The following is a 15,723-nucleotide window of genomic DNA, read 5'->3' as shown; positions in this document are numbered from 1 at the left end:
AATTAAGTATTGCACAGCATATGTAAGTTCTCTAGATTCATGCAAAACTTTTGTCCCAGGCGCGCGCAGCTTTTTTTTTTTTTTTGAGACAACGTCGTGAAGCTTTATTAATTCGTCACAATGTTTACAGGGACGGATGGTAAATTCCCGGGGTGCCCTAACCAAACATGGCGGCCATCACCAAGAGAGAGAGCATGCTTCGCTAGGTTGTGAGCTTCATAATTAGAGCTCCTAAATTCATGACTAAAATTGCAAAAATCAAAAACCGCAGAGTGTTCTGTTATTTCATGTATAATAGCACAGTAATTAGCCAGGTTCTTCTTGTGTATCTCCTCCACCACGGCCTTGCAGTCCGACGCAACCTGGATACGTCTCAGATATAGATCCTCTGCTAACGCAAGAGCTTCTCTGATGGCAAGAGACTCGAGAGTCGGAGGGTCCGTGATGTTCTTGAAACGAAACGCCGAGGCCCCCAAGAAAGCTCCATCTTGATCCCTGCAAATCACCCCCACTGAACCGTACCCTCGCCCTGACACAGCACCATCGACGTTCATCTTGGCGTTGCCTGACAAAGGGGGTATCCAGCGTTGTGTTGTCTGCACTGCTGGCGACGCTTGCACTGGAACTTTGGTATTCATCACCTCAAGTTCTCGCAAGTAACTGGATATGAACGTGTTTACAGAGTGCGGAGATTGGAATATATTCTCATGTATTGCTTTTCGCCTAACTCCCCAAAGCGCCCAAAGGGTAACGACCACAAGATCAAAAAGATCCTTCTTCAGAGTTGCATGCAAAGCAAATTGCCACTCTTTTGGGCTGTCTTCTTCCCGAGCTAGCATATGTTCAAGCAACTCGTCAGGTGCCAAAGCCCACACACTCGCGGCCATCGGGCACTTCAGTAACGCATGCTTCCATGTATCGACAGCTCCGCATAACAGGCAGGTGTTCTCTGTAGCCATGTGGCGATGCTCCAGATCTGTTCCCGTCGGTATCGAATATCGAGCTAAACGCCACACAAACATCTTGAGCTTTGAGGGGACTTGCAGGTGCCAGATCATTGTCCATTTGTTGGTTTCGCTGTGATCATATGACGTCCCTCCCTCCTTGTTCAGCCATGCCTCGCGGATATGTTTTGTTTTCAATATCATACGGTATGCCGACCTCACACTGAAACTTCCTCGGGTCTCCTCATGCCATGCCCAAAAGTCCGCCACTCTCCGTGTACATAACGGAATTTGAAGAATAGCTTCTGCATCAAAATGCGTAAAAACTGTCCGGACTAGACCTTCTTTCCAGCTTGCTGAAGTAGCATCAATTAATTCTGCCACTCTTCCCGGAGGATTCGGTATTAGTGAAGTGATTGGCCTCTTAAAACTATCCCTTGGAATCCAGTTGTGGTGCCATATATCTGTAGTTTCTCCATCGCCTACTCTGCGGATAATCCCTTGAGCCAGTATGTCACGCCCATCCAATATGGCCCGCCATATTTGTGAAGGATGCGCTCCCAATTCGGCCTGTAGCAATGAGCAATCCGGAAAATAAACTGCCTTCAGAATCCTCGCACTGAGAGACGCATTATCTGTTAAAATCCTCCATGCTTGTCTTGCTAGGAGAGCAAGATTAAATATCTCCAAGTCTCTGAATCCTAATCCTCCCAAATGCTTTGGCATGGTTAAGATGTCCCAAGCCACCCAGCTAGGTTTCCTCCTTCCGTGCTTAGATCCCCAGAAAAACTGTCGTATGATAGAAGTGATACTTTCACATAGTCCTCGTGGCAATCTAAAACAAGACATTGAATAAACTGGAATTGCTTGTGCTACTGATTTGATTAGTACTTCCTTACCCGCCGAAGAGAGTAGCTTCTCCATCCATCCTTTAATCTTTTCCCAAACTCGGTCTCGAAGATATTTAAAGGTCCCGTTCTTCGAGTGACCAACATCCGTCGGCATACTCAAGTAGTGTTCACTCAACGATTCATTGTGAACATGCAGATTGTTTTTGACAGTCTCTCTCACTGTCGCAGGGCAACCCTTACTGAAAAAGATGGATGATTTCTCATTGTTAATTCTCTGTCCAGAGGCATTGCAATATGTATTAAGCAGGTTTGACACAGCGACTGATCCTTCCCCATTGGCCTTGAAAAGTAGCAGGCTATCATCTGCAAATAGGAGGTGGTTAACGGTTGGAGCCGTAGGTGCCACCTGAAGACCTGTCAAAGACGACTAAGAACTCGATTTAAGGAGGCACGAAAAGCCCTCTGCTGCAATCAAGAATAAGTAGGGGGAGATCGGGTCTCCCTGCCGAATACCCCGTGTAGGATTAAAAGAGTCAAGTCTTTCACCATTAAAGCAAACAGAAAAAGAAACTGAGGTTACCATGCCCATAACAACATCTATCCAGTGATGATCGAACCCCAGTTTTGTCATTATGCCCCTCAGGTAACTCCACTCTAGTCTGTCGTACGCCTTCATCATGTCCAGCTTTAGGGCACATAAACTCTTGGATTTTGCTCTCGACCTCTTCATGAAATGCAAACATTCATACGCACATATGATATTGTCGGTGATCAATCTCCCAGGGACGAAGGCAGATTGTTCTTCAGAAATTATATCAGGCAAAATAATTTTCAATCTGTTCGAAATCACCTTAGAGGCTATCTTATACAGGACGTTGCATAGACTTATGGGCCGAAACTGAGCAAGTATCGTTGGATTATTTACCTTGGGAATCAATACCAGCACAGTGTCATTTATGGATGTTGGGCTCTCTTCACCTCTTACAATTCTGAGTACAATATTGGCAACTTCATCACCACACACATCCCAGTGACGTTGATAAAAGTGGGCCGGAAAACCATCAGATCCCGGTGCTTTGGTAGGGAACATCTGAAATAGAGCAACTTTTACCTCCTCCTTAGTGTATGGCGCGCACAAACTCGCGTTCATTGCTTCTGTAACTTTTCACGGCACATGAGCTAAAACCGCCTCCATATTCTGCACTCCCTCAGATGTATATAAAGACTGGTAAAAAGCATTAGTTAACGCTTTTAGCTCATCAGGATCAGAAATCTCCACTCCTAGAGAATTCTGCAGCGCCTTAATCATGTTCTTCTTCCGTCGAAGGCTGGCTCGGAGGTGGAAATTTTTTGTGTTTTTGTCTCCAGCGGACAACCACTCGACTCTAGCTCTTTGGCGCCACATGATCTCCTCCCTGTGGTACATCTCAATCAGCCGCTCATTCACTTTTAGCTCAACATGGGAAGAGCCAACCTCAATGGATCATTCTTAAGTTCTTCCAGCATTTGTTTTAATTTTTTTATCTCTTTCCTCACACTTCCGAAAGTGTCACGACACCACCTCCCCTGATCCTTGGCTAAATTTGTTAGCTTGTTCCTCAATTCAACCACCGTTGTACAGGGTGGACTCCCGTCCCATCCTTCCTGTAGCATGTCACGGAAGCTTTCATGTGTTTCCCACATTGTCTCATATCTGAACAAATTCTGAAAACTAGCTTTGTTTCCTGCCTCTCGCTCTATCAAAAGCGGAGAATGATCGGAGGTAACGCCCACCAAGTGAGATACTGAGGCCAAAGGAAACCTAGCTAACCATGAAGCACTCACTAGAGCTCTGTCAAGTCTGCATCTAGTGTAGGTTCCTCCCGTCACCTTCTTTTCAAAAGTCCAAAAATTGCCTTTGTAACCCAAGTCAATCAACATGCATACGTCTAGAGTCTCCCGGAAAGCCTGAATCTGTGCGTTGCTGCGCTGTCCAACACCTTGGTGTTCATCTGGCCGCAACACTTCATTAAAATCACCGACGCAGAGCCATGGAAGCGCACTCAAAGTACTAATGTTTTTCAGTGTTGTCCAGGTTTGGTGCCTCAAATTGGTTTGTGCCTCTCCATATACGCAAGTCAGCCTCCATTTCTCTGTATTTTGTTCCTCAACAGAAACATCAAGATGGTAAACAGAATAACCAAGAATTCCCACTTTTATTGAATTGTTCCAAAACAAGCCTATTCCTCCACTTCTACCTTGACTACTAACCGCATAGGAGTTATCATAACCAAAAGTATTCGCTAATGCTTCTACCCTTGCACTATTCATTTGTGTTTCCAGAATACAAAAAAGGGTAGGGGCAAATTGCCTCGCGAACTCACGAAGCTCACGAACTGTCGCCGCTTTGCCCACACCACGACAGTTCCAAACGAAGGTATTCACTGGGCCCGGCGGCGCCCCTCGAAGGAGCCCGCCAAAGATGAGACGACCGTGCCAGAGCCGTTCCTTTTCTCCGCATCTTCACCTCCTGTTTCTGCATTGATCTTGGCCCTCTTTTGGTCTTGACTGCTGCTTGGGCTCAGTGGGTCAATCTGGGTTGAGGGCAGCGACAGCATAGCCCCTTGAGAAGTGTCGTTTACATTGCTGGGTTGTTGCTTTGCCTGCACCCTCTTCCTATTATATTCTGCCTCAGCCATCACCTCGTCATCTCCATGGCCAGCCTCATCCTTCCAAGCACCACTTCCATCGGGATCCGAACGAGAGCTTGTTCCTCGCCCAGCGCGTCCACCTCGTCGTCCTCCTCTGCGTCCCCGGCCTCCTCCCGGGCCCTGTCCAAACCTCATCACCCAGCTTGCCCTCAGATCCTTGAAAACCAGAGCTGAAGGAGGGTGTAAACCACTTCCATGTTCTTTGAACAGATGTCCCAACATACCACATACCGCTCACTAGTCGGGCAGTTTCTCATATTTTAACCTGTAAATCTGGCGCTTCCCTTCCCTTATCATCGATACTGCGTTCTTCAACGACTTATTTACATTGATCCGGACCCAGACGCGGTGAAAATTTCCCGCGAAGTCATGCGATTGTGGTTCAGCAAAAAGAACTTCTCCCACCTTTGAAGCTAGGGAGGGCACTAGATGAGCATACAGGGGAGGTACATCATGGATCTGCACCCATATCTCGATGGTGTCAAGATGTACTGTAGACGGCTTCACCAAGCCATCGTACGGTTTAATGATCACCGCATCACCACGGAAGTGCCATGGGCCGTCTTGTGTTATTCTTTCCCAATCGCCCAGGCATGAAAACTGTGCCGTATACAAGTTATCTTCCAGAGGTTTGAACTGAACTTCCTGGGCGAGATCCCATGCTGCTCGCATTTTCCTGAAGAACCAAAACTGGCTGTAGGTTTTAGCGGTATGAACCCTAACAAGCGCTATCCAAAGCGCCGCCTCATCTGGTGCATCCTTCTCATCGAAAACCACATCATCGAGGTCCTCCTCCCGGAGCCCCAACTCTGCCATGAGCGCTGCCACATCATCTGGCTCCGTAGCCCCCTTAGCGGCTGGCCCCGAAGATCCGTCAGATGCCATGAAGACTCGAAAACCTAGCCCTATCGGAAAGAGAGACGCGGGCTTTGAGAGAAACCCTAGACCCCCCCTTCCCCCGTCCTTCCCTTGACCAGCGAGCACACATGGCGCCCCCGATCCAAGGGAGAGGTCCGCGGAACTTGGCGGAGGCAGGGAAGTGCAATTTCTCAACGGCGGCGACTCCAATCGCCCCGAGAGGAGAAAGAACCCTAACGCGAGGGAAAGTACCTGTGCATAGGCGCGCGCAGCTATGTTCACGCTTTGTCCCAAGCAGCCCGTGGTTTCCTTTCCTTGTGTATATAATGGGCCATGCCCTGCCCTTCCCGTGTTTGTTGCGCGCCGTTTTCTTTCCAGCGCTGTAGCATGGGCCGAAGGATCGAAGCGTCAAGCCTCCATATAAAGTTGCATGGTTGACATGCACATCTTGTGTTTTTTTTTTGTGCTTTTCATCCCTGTCCTTTTTCTTCTGTTATTTTTGTGAAACATTTTTATATCTTGAATATTTTCATATCATGAATTATTTTCCGAATTCGTGAACACTTTTCAAGATTTATATTTTTTAGAAATGTGTGTTTTTATTTGAATTTATGTTCATTTCTTGAATTCCAAAAAAATCAAATTTGTGATATTTTAAATTCACAAACATTTTAATATATATTTTTCTTAGCAAGAATGGATGAATGAACCTTGTATGTTAGTCAGTGTAGCAAAAAGAAATTATGTCAGCCTAGTTGTATGCACATCTTTCGACACACAACTTACACGATTCAGTTGCATGTTGATCCTCAACACACAATTTGGGCTATCGTTGACATACAACTCGCCTGACCGGGTTGCATGTCCACCCTTGACACACATCTTGACCCTACGCAACCCAGTTGCATATCGATCCTCGGCATGCAACTTGATCCAACCAGTTGCATGTCCACCCTTAATAATCCCACTGCAACTTGGAGGCCCGAACATTTTTTTGTCCTAATTGCAAGTCCACCCTTCGACATGCAACCGGGCCTGACTCATTTTTTTTCTCCATTTCAAGTCCACCATCAACACCCAATTCGAGGTCCCAACCCTTTTTTTCCCAGATGCAAGTTCACCATTGATATGCAACTGGCCCCCTTGTTTTTTTGTCCTAATTACAAGTCCACTCTTTGATAAGCAACTGGGCTTGACCCATTTTTGTCCTTGTTGCAAGTCCAATGTCGCGCAACTGGGAATGACTCGACACTTTTATCCCAGTTGCAAGTCCGCCCCCGACATGTAGCTCGGCCCACATGTTTTTGTCCTAGTTACAGGTACTTCCTTTGATACACAACCATGCCAGACTCATTTTTGTCTCAGTTGCAAGTCCACCCTTGACACACAACCGAGGGAATCTTGTTGTCCCAGTTACAAATCCACCCTTTAGATGCAACTAGGTTCTACATTTTTAATTGTCCTAGTTGACAGTCAACCCATCGACACGCGACTGAGCCTAACCTATTTTTTGTCCCTGTTGCAAGTCCATCCTCGACATGCAACTGGAGTCTGGCCGTTTTTGTCCCAGTTTCAAGTCGACCCTCGACATGCAAATGGGACCGCCTTTGTTGTTATAGTTGTAGGTCAGTTCTTTGATATGCAACTAGGCCTAACTCATTTTTGTCCCAGTTGAAATCCCACTGTCGACACGTAAACCGGGGAGGGGGGAGGGTGACCCATTTTGTCCTCGACCCTTTTACCCCCAAGTTACAAGTCCACCTTCAAACATAGAACTCGACCCTTTTACCCCCAAGTTGCAAGCCCTCCCTTAGCATGAAATTGCCCTGATATTTTTCGTTTTAGTTGCAAGTCCATCCTCGACATGCAACTTTTTGTCTTCACCAATTTTTATCCTAGTTGTGAAGTAACACATGGAGAGCCGAGAAAAGGGAATGCTGCATGCATGCCAAATTCTGCCTTTGTCTCGCAAAGCCATTCATTTTGCACCTTACAAGGTTGTTGGTCGTTGCTGGTTAATTTTTTTATGGTGGTTTTGTTGGGGAACGTAGCAGAAATTCAAAATTTTCCTACGTGTCACCAAGATCTATCTATGGAGAGACCAGCAACGAGTAGAAAGAGAGTGCATCTACATACCCTTGTAGATCGCTAAGCGGAAGCGTTCAAGTGAACGGGGTTGATGGAGTCGTACTCGTCGTGATTCAAATCACCGATGATCCTAGTGCCGAACGGACGGCACCTCCGCGTTCAACACACGTACAGCCCGGTGACGTCTCCCACGCCTTGATCCAGCAAGGAGAGAGGGAGAGGTTGAGGAAGACTCCATCCAACAGCAGCACAATGGCGTGGTGGTGGTGGAGGAGCGTGGCAATCCAGCAGGGCTTCGCCAAGCACCATGGGAGAGGAGGAGTAGGGAGAGAGGTAGGGCTGTGCCAGAACTTCGTGTATCGCTCCCATGCGCCTCCCCACTATATATAGGGGTGGAGGGGCTGGTTTCTTGCCCTCCAAGTCTATTGGGGCGTTGGCCAAGGTGGGAGGCAAGAAATCTCATTATTTCCTTCCCCACCGATTGTTATCCCCCCTTTTTAGGGATCTTGATCTTATCCCTTCGGGATATGATCTTATTCCTTCTAAGGGGGGATCTTGGTGCGCCTTGACCAGGGGTGTGGGGCCTTGCCCCCACTACCCACGTCCATGTGGGTCCCCCCATGCAGGTGGGCCCCACTCCAGAACCTTCTAGAACCTTCCCGGTACAATACCGAAAAATCCCGAACATTTTCCGGTGGCCAAAATAGGACTTCCCATATATAAATCTTTACCTCCGGACCATTCCGGAACTCCTCGTGACGTCCGAGATCTCATCCGGGACTCCGAACAGCATTCGGTAACCACATAAAAACTTCCTTTATAACCCTAGCGTCATCGAACCTTAAGTGTGTAGACCCTACGGGTTCGGGAGACATGTAGACATGACCGAGACGTTCTCCGGTCAATAACCAACAGCGGGATCTGGATACCCATGATGGCTCCCACATGTTCCACGATGATCTCATCAGATGAACCACGATGTCAAGGACTTAATCAATCCCGTATTCAATTCCCTTTGTCTATCGGTATGTTACTTGCCCGAGATTCGATCGTCGGTATCCAATACCTTGTTCAATCTCGTTACCGGCAAGTCACTTTACTCGTTCCGTAACACATCATCCCGTGATCAACTCCTTGGTCACATTGCGCATATGATGATGTCCTACCGAGTGGGCCCAGAGATACCTCTCCGTTTACACGGAGTGACAAATCCCAGTCTCGATCCGCATAAAACAATAGATACTTTCGGAGATACCTATAGTGCACCTTTATAGTCACCCAGTTACGTTGTGACGTTTGATACACCCAAAGCACTCCTACGGTATCCAGGAGTTATACGATCTCATGGTCAAAGGAAGAGATACTTGACATTGGCAAAGCTCTAGCAAACGAACTACACGATCTTTGTGCTATGCTTAGGATTGGGTCTTGTCCATCACATCATTCTCCTAATGATGTGATCCCGTTATCAACGACATCCAATGTCCATAGCCAGGAAACCATGACTATCTGTTGATCACAACGAGCTAGTCAACTAGAGGCTCACTAGGGACATATTGTGGTCTATGTATTCACACGTGTATTACGATTTCCGGATAATACAGTTATAGCATGAATAAAAGATAATTATCATGAACAAGGAAATATAATAATAATACTTTTATTATTGCCTCTAGGGCATATTTCCAACAGTCTCCCACTTGCACTAGAGTCAATAATCTAGTTCACATCGCCATGTGATTAACACTCACAGGTCACATCGCCATGTGACTAATACCCAAGAGTTTACTAGAGTCAGTAGTCTAGTTCACATCACTATGTGATTAACACTCAATGAGTTTTATGTTTGATCATGTTGCTTGTGAGAGAGGTTTTAGTCAACGGGTCTGAACCTTTCAGATCCGTGTGTGCTTTACAAATCTCTATGTCATCTCCTAGATGCAGCTACCACGCTCTATTTGGAGCTATTCCAAACAACTGTTCTACTTGGAGATTATTCTAAATTATTGCTCCATTATATGTATCCGGTCTCTCTACTCAGAGCTATCCGGATAGGTGTCAAGCTTGCATCGTCGTAACCTTTACGACGAACTCTTTTACCACCTCCATAATCGAGAAAATTCCTTAGTCCACTAGTTACTAAGGATAACTTTGACCGCTGTCCTGTGAGCCATTCTTGGATCACTCTTGTACCCCTTGACTGACTCATGGCAAGGCACACTTCAGGCGCGGTACACAGCATAGCATACTGAAGAGCCTACGTCTTAAGCATAGGGGACGATATTCGTCCTTTCTCTCTATTCTGCCGTGGTCGAGCTTTAAGTCTTAACTTCGTACCTTACAACTCAGGAAAGAACTCCTTCTTTGACTGGTCCATCTTGAACACCTTCAAGATCATGTCAAGGTATGTGCTCATTTGAAAGTATTATTAAGCATTTTGATCTATCCTTATAGATCTTGATGCTCAATGTTCAACTAGCTTAATCCAGGCTTTCCATTGAAAAACACTTTCAAAATAATCCTATATGCTTTCCAGAAATTCTACGTCATTTCTGATCAACAATATGTCAACAACATATACTCATCAGAAATTCTATAGTGCTCCCACTCACTTCTTTGGAAATACAAGTTTCTCATAAACTTTGTACAAACCCAAAAAAATTTATCATCATCAAAGCATACATTCCAACTCCGAGATGCTCACTCCAGTCCTTAGAAGGATTGCTGGAGCTTTGCATACTTATTAGCATCTTTCGGGATTGACAAAACCTTCCGGTTGTATCACATACAACCTTTCCTCATTAAAATCGTCGAGGAAACAATGTTTTGACATCCTATCTGCAAAATTTCATAAATAATGCAGTAATCGCTAATATAATTCCAACAGACTCTTAGCATCGCTATGAGTGAGAAAATCTCATCGTAGTCAACTCCTTGAACTTGTCGGAAAACATCTTAACAACAAGTCGAGCTTTCTTAATGGTGACATTTACCATCATTGTCCGTCTTCCTTTTGAAATCCATCTGTACTCATTAGCCTTACGACCATCGAGCCGTTCTGCCAAAGTCTACACTTTGTTTTCATACTTGGATCCTCTCTCGGATTTTATGGCCTCAAGCCATTTATCGGAATCCGGTCCCACCATCGCTTCTCCATAGCTCGTAGGTTCATTGTTGTCTAGCAACATGACCTTCAAGACAGGATTACGTACCACTCTGAAGTAGTACGCATCCTTGTCATCCTACGAGGTTTGGGAGTGACTTGATCCGAAGTTTCATGATCAATATCATAAGCTTCCACTTCAATTGGTGTAGGTGCCACAGGAACAACTCCATGTGCCCTGTCACACACTAGTTGAAGAGACGGTTCAATAACCTCATCAAGTCTCCACCATCCTCCCACTCAATTCTTTCGAGAGAAACTTTTCCTCGAGAAAGGACCCGATTCTAGAAACAATCCATATTGCTTTCGGATCTGAATTAGGAGGTATACCCAACTGTTTTGGGTTTCCTATGAAGATGCATTTTATCCGCTTTGGGTTCGAGCTTATCAACCTGAAACTTTTTCATATAAGCGTCGCAGCCCCAAACTTTTAAGAAACGACAACTTAGGTTTCTCTAAACCATAATTCATACGGTGTCATCTCATCGGAATTACGTGGTTCCCTATTTAAAGTGAATGTGGTTGTCTCTAATGCCTAACCCATGAACGATAGTGGTAATTCGATAAGAGACATCATGGTATGCACCATATCCAATAGGGTGCAACTATGATGTTCGGACACACCATCACATTATGGTGTTCTAGGAGGTATTAATTGCGAAACAATTTCCACAATGTCTTAATTGTGTGCCAAAACTCGTAACTCAGATATTCATATCACAGACATTTTATCCTCTTGTCACAGTGATCTGCTACTTCACTCTGAAATTACTTGAACCATTCAATAATTCAGACTTGTGTTTCATCAAGTAAATATACTCAACATTTACTCGAATCATCTGTGAAGTAAGAACATAATGGTATTCACTGCATGCCTCAGCACTCATTCGACTGCACACATCAAAATGTGTTACTTCCAACAAGTTGCTATCTTGTTCCATCTTACTGAAAATGAGGCTTTTCAGTCATCTTGCCCATGTGGTATGATTTGCATATCTCAAGTGATTCAAAATCAAGTGAGTACGAACGATCCATTTGCATGGAGTTTCTTCATGCATATACACCAATAGACATGGTTCGCATGTCTCAAACTTTTCAAAAACGAGTGAGTCCAAAGATCCATCAACATGGAGCTTCTTCATGCGTTTTATACCATTATGACTTACATGGCAGTGCCACAAGTAAGTGGTACTATCATTACTATCTTATATCTTTTGGCATGAAAATGTGTATCACTACGACCGAGATTCAATAAACCATTCCTTTAGGTGCAAGACCATTGAAGGTATTATTCAAAAATAGAGTAACCATTATTCTCCTTAAATGAATAACCGTATTGCGATAGACATAATCCAATCATGTCTATGCTCAACGCAAACACCAATCTCGGTGGTAGAGGGAGCGTGCGATGCTTGATCATATCAACCTTGGAAACACTTCCAACATATATCGTCAGCTCACCTTTAGCTAGTCTCCGTTTATTCCGTAGCTTTTATTTTGAGTTACTAACACTTAGCAACCGAACCGGTATCCAATACCCTGGTGCTACTAGGAGTACTAGTAAAGTACACATTAACATAATGTATATCCAATATACTTCTATCGACCTTGCCAGCCTTCTCATCTACCAAGTATCTAGGGTAATGCTGCTCCAGAGGTTGTTCCCCTTATTACAGAAGCACTTAGTCTCGGGTTTGGGTTCAATCTTGGGTTTCTTCACTAGAGCAGCAGCTGAATTGCCGTTTCATGAAGTATCCCTTTGTTCCCTTGCCCTTCTTGAAACTAGTGGTTTCACCAACCATCAACAATTGATGCTCCTTCTTGATTTCTACTTTCGCGGTGTCAAACATCATGAATATTTCAAGGATCATCATATCTATCCCTGATATGTTATAGTTAATCACGAAGCTCTAGCAGCTTGGTGGCAATGACTTTGGGGAAACATCACTATCTCATCTGGAGGATCAACTCCCACTCGATTCAAGTGATTGTTGTGCTCAGACAATCTGAGCACAAGCTCAACGATTGAGCTTTTCTCCCTTAGTTTGCAGGCTAAGAAAATCGTCGGAGGTCTTATACCTCTTGACGTGGGCACGAGCCTGAAATCCCAATTTTAGCCCTCGAAACATCTCATATGTTCCGCGACGTTTCGAAAACGTCTTTGGTGCCTCTACTTAAACCATTTAATTGAACTATCACGTAGTTATCAAAACGTGTATGTCCGATGTTCGCAACATCGACAAACGACGTTGGGATTCAGCACACTGAGCGGTGCATTAAGGACATAAGCTTTCTACTGATCGCATAATCGCTACTATCAACTTTCAACTATATTTTCTCTAGGAACATATCTAAACAGTGGAACTAAAGCACGAGCTTACGACATAATTTGCAAAAGGTCTTTTGACTATGTTCAGGATAATTAAGTTCATCTTATGAACTCCCACTTAGATAGACATCCCTCTGGTCATCTAAGTGATCACATGATCCGAGTCAACTAGGCCGTGTCCGATCATCACGTGAGACGGACTAGTCATCATCGGTGAACATCTTCATGTTGATCGTATCTACCATACGACTCATGCTCGACCTTTCGGTCTCCGTGTTCCGAGGCCATGTCTGCACATGCTAGGCTCGTCAAGTTAACCCTAAGTGTTTTCGCTGTGTAAAACTGTCTAACACCCGATGTATGTGAACGTAAGAATCCATCACACCCGATCATCACGTGGTGCTTAGAAGCGACGAACTGTAGCAACGGTGCACAGTTAGGGGAGAACACTTCTTGAAATTTTGTAAGGGATCATCTTATTTACTACCATCGTCCTAAGCAAACAAGATGCATAAACATGATAAACATCACATGCAATCAAATAGTGACATGATATGGCCAATATCATTTTGCTCCTTTTGATCTTCATCTTCCGGGCTCCATGATCATCATCGTCACCGGCACGACACCATGATCTCCATCATGATCTCCATCATCGTGTCTTCATGAAGTTGTCACGCCAACGACTACTTCTACTTCTATGACTAACGCGTTTAGCAATAAAGTAAAGTAGTTTATATGGCGTTCTTCAATGACACGCAGTTCATACAATAAATAAAGACAACTCCTATGGCTCCTGCCGGTTGTCATACTCATCGACATGCAAGTCGTGAATCCTATTACAAGAACATGATCAATCTCATACATCACATATCATTCATCACATTCTTCTTGGCCATATCACATCACATAGCATACCCTGCAAAAACAAGTTAGACGTCCTCTAATTGTTGTTGCATGTTTTACGTGGCTACTATGGGTTTCTAGCAAGAACGTTTCTTACCTACGCAAGACCACAACGTGATATGCCAATTGTTATTTACCCTTCATAAGGACCCTTTTCATCGAATCCGTTCCGACTAAAGTGGGAGAGACTGGCACCCGCTAGCCACCTTATGCACCAAGTGCATGTCAATCGGTGGAACCTGTCTCACGTAAGAGTACGTGTAAGGTCGGTCCGGGCCGCTTCATCCCACAATACCGTCGAAACAAGATTGGACTAGTAACGGTAAGCATATTGAACAACATCAACGCCCACAACTACTTTGTGTTCTACTCGTGCAAAGAATCTACGCAATAGACCTAGCTCATGATGCCACTGTTGGGGAACGTAGCAGAAATTCAAAATTTTCCTACGTGTCACCAAGCTCTATCTATGGAGAGACCAGCAACGAGTAGAAAGAGAGTGCATCTACATACCCTTGTAGATCGCTAAGCGGAAGCGTTCAAGTGAACGGGGTTGATGGAGTCGTACTCGTCGTGATTCAAATCACCGATGATCCTAGTGCCGAACGGACGGCACCTCCGCGTTCAACACACGTACAGCCCGGTGACGTCTCCCACGCCTTGATCCAGCAAGGAGAGAGGGAGAGGTTGAGGAATACTCCATCCAACAGCAGCACAACGGCGTGGTGGTGGTGGAGGAGCGTGGCAATCCAGCAGGGCTTCGCCAAGCACCATGGGAGAGGAGGAGTAGGGAGAGAGGTAGGGCTGTGCCAGAACTTCGTGTATCGCTCCCATGCGCCTCCCCACTATATATAGGGGTGGAGGGGCTGGTTTCTTGCCCTCCAAGTCCATTGGGGCGTTGGCCAAGGTGGGAGGAAAGAAATCTCATTATTTCCTTCCCCACCGATTGTTATCCCCCCTTTTTAGGGATCTTGATCTTATCCCTTCGGGATATGATCTTATTCTTTCTAAGGGGGGATCTTGGTGCACCTTGACCAGGGGTGTGGGGCCTTGCCCCCACTACCCACGTCCATGTGGGTCCCCCCATGCAGGTGGGCCCCACTCCGGAACCTTCTAGAACCTTCCCGGTACAATACCGAAAAATCCCGAACATTTTCCGGTGGCCAAAATAGGACTTCCCATATATAAATCTTTACCTCCGGACCATTTCGGAACTCCTCGTGACGTCCGAGATCTCATCCGGGACTCCGAACAACATTCGGTAACCACATACAAACTTCCTTTATAACCCTAGCGTCATCGAACCTTAAGTGTGTAGACCCTACGGGTTCGGGAGACATGTAGACATGACCGAGACGTTCTCCGGTCAATAACCAACAGCGGGATCTGGATACCCATGATGGCTCCCACATGTTCCACGATGATCTCATCGAATGAACCACGATGTCAAGGACTTAATCAATCCCGTATTCAATTCCCTTTGTCTATCGGTATGTTACTTGCCCGAGATTCGATCGTCGGTATCAAATACCTTGTTCAATCTCGTTACCGGCAAGTCACTTTACTCGTTCCGTAACACATCATCCCGTGATCAACTCCTTGGTCACATTGCGCATATGATGATGTCCTACCGAGTGGGCCCAGAGATACCTCTCCGTTTACACGGAGTGACAAATCCCAGTCTCGATCCGCATAAAACAATAGATACTTTCGGAGATACCTGTAGTGCACCTTTATAGTCACCCAGTTACGTTGTGACGTTTGATACACCCAAAGCACTCCTACGGTATCCAGGAGTTACACGCTCTCATGGTCGAAGGAAGAGATACTTGACATTGGCAAAGCTCTAGCAAATGAACTACACGATCTTTTGTGCTAGTCTTAGGATTGGGTC

This window comes from Triticum dicoccoides, chromosome 7A (genome assembly GCF_002162155.2).
Source record: "Triticum dicoccoides isolate Atlit2015 ecotype Zavitan chromosome 7A, WEW_v2.0, whole genome shotgun sequence".
Lineage (NCBI taxonomy): Eukaryota > Viridiplantae > Streptophyta > Magnoliopsida > Poales > Poaceae > Triticum > Triticum dicoccoides.
The sequence above is the reverse complement of the archived record's forward strand: the minus strand, read 5'-3'. Positions refer to the sequence as shown.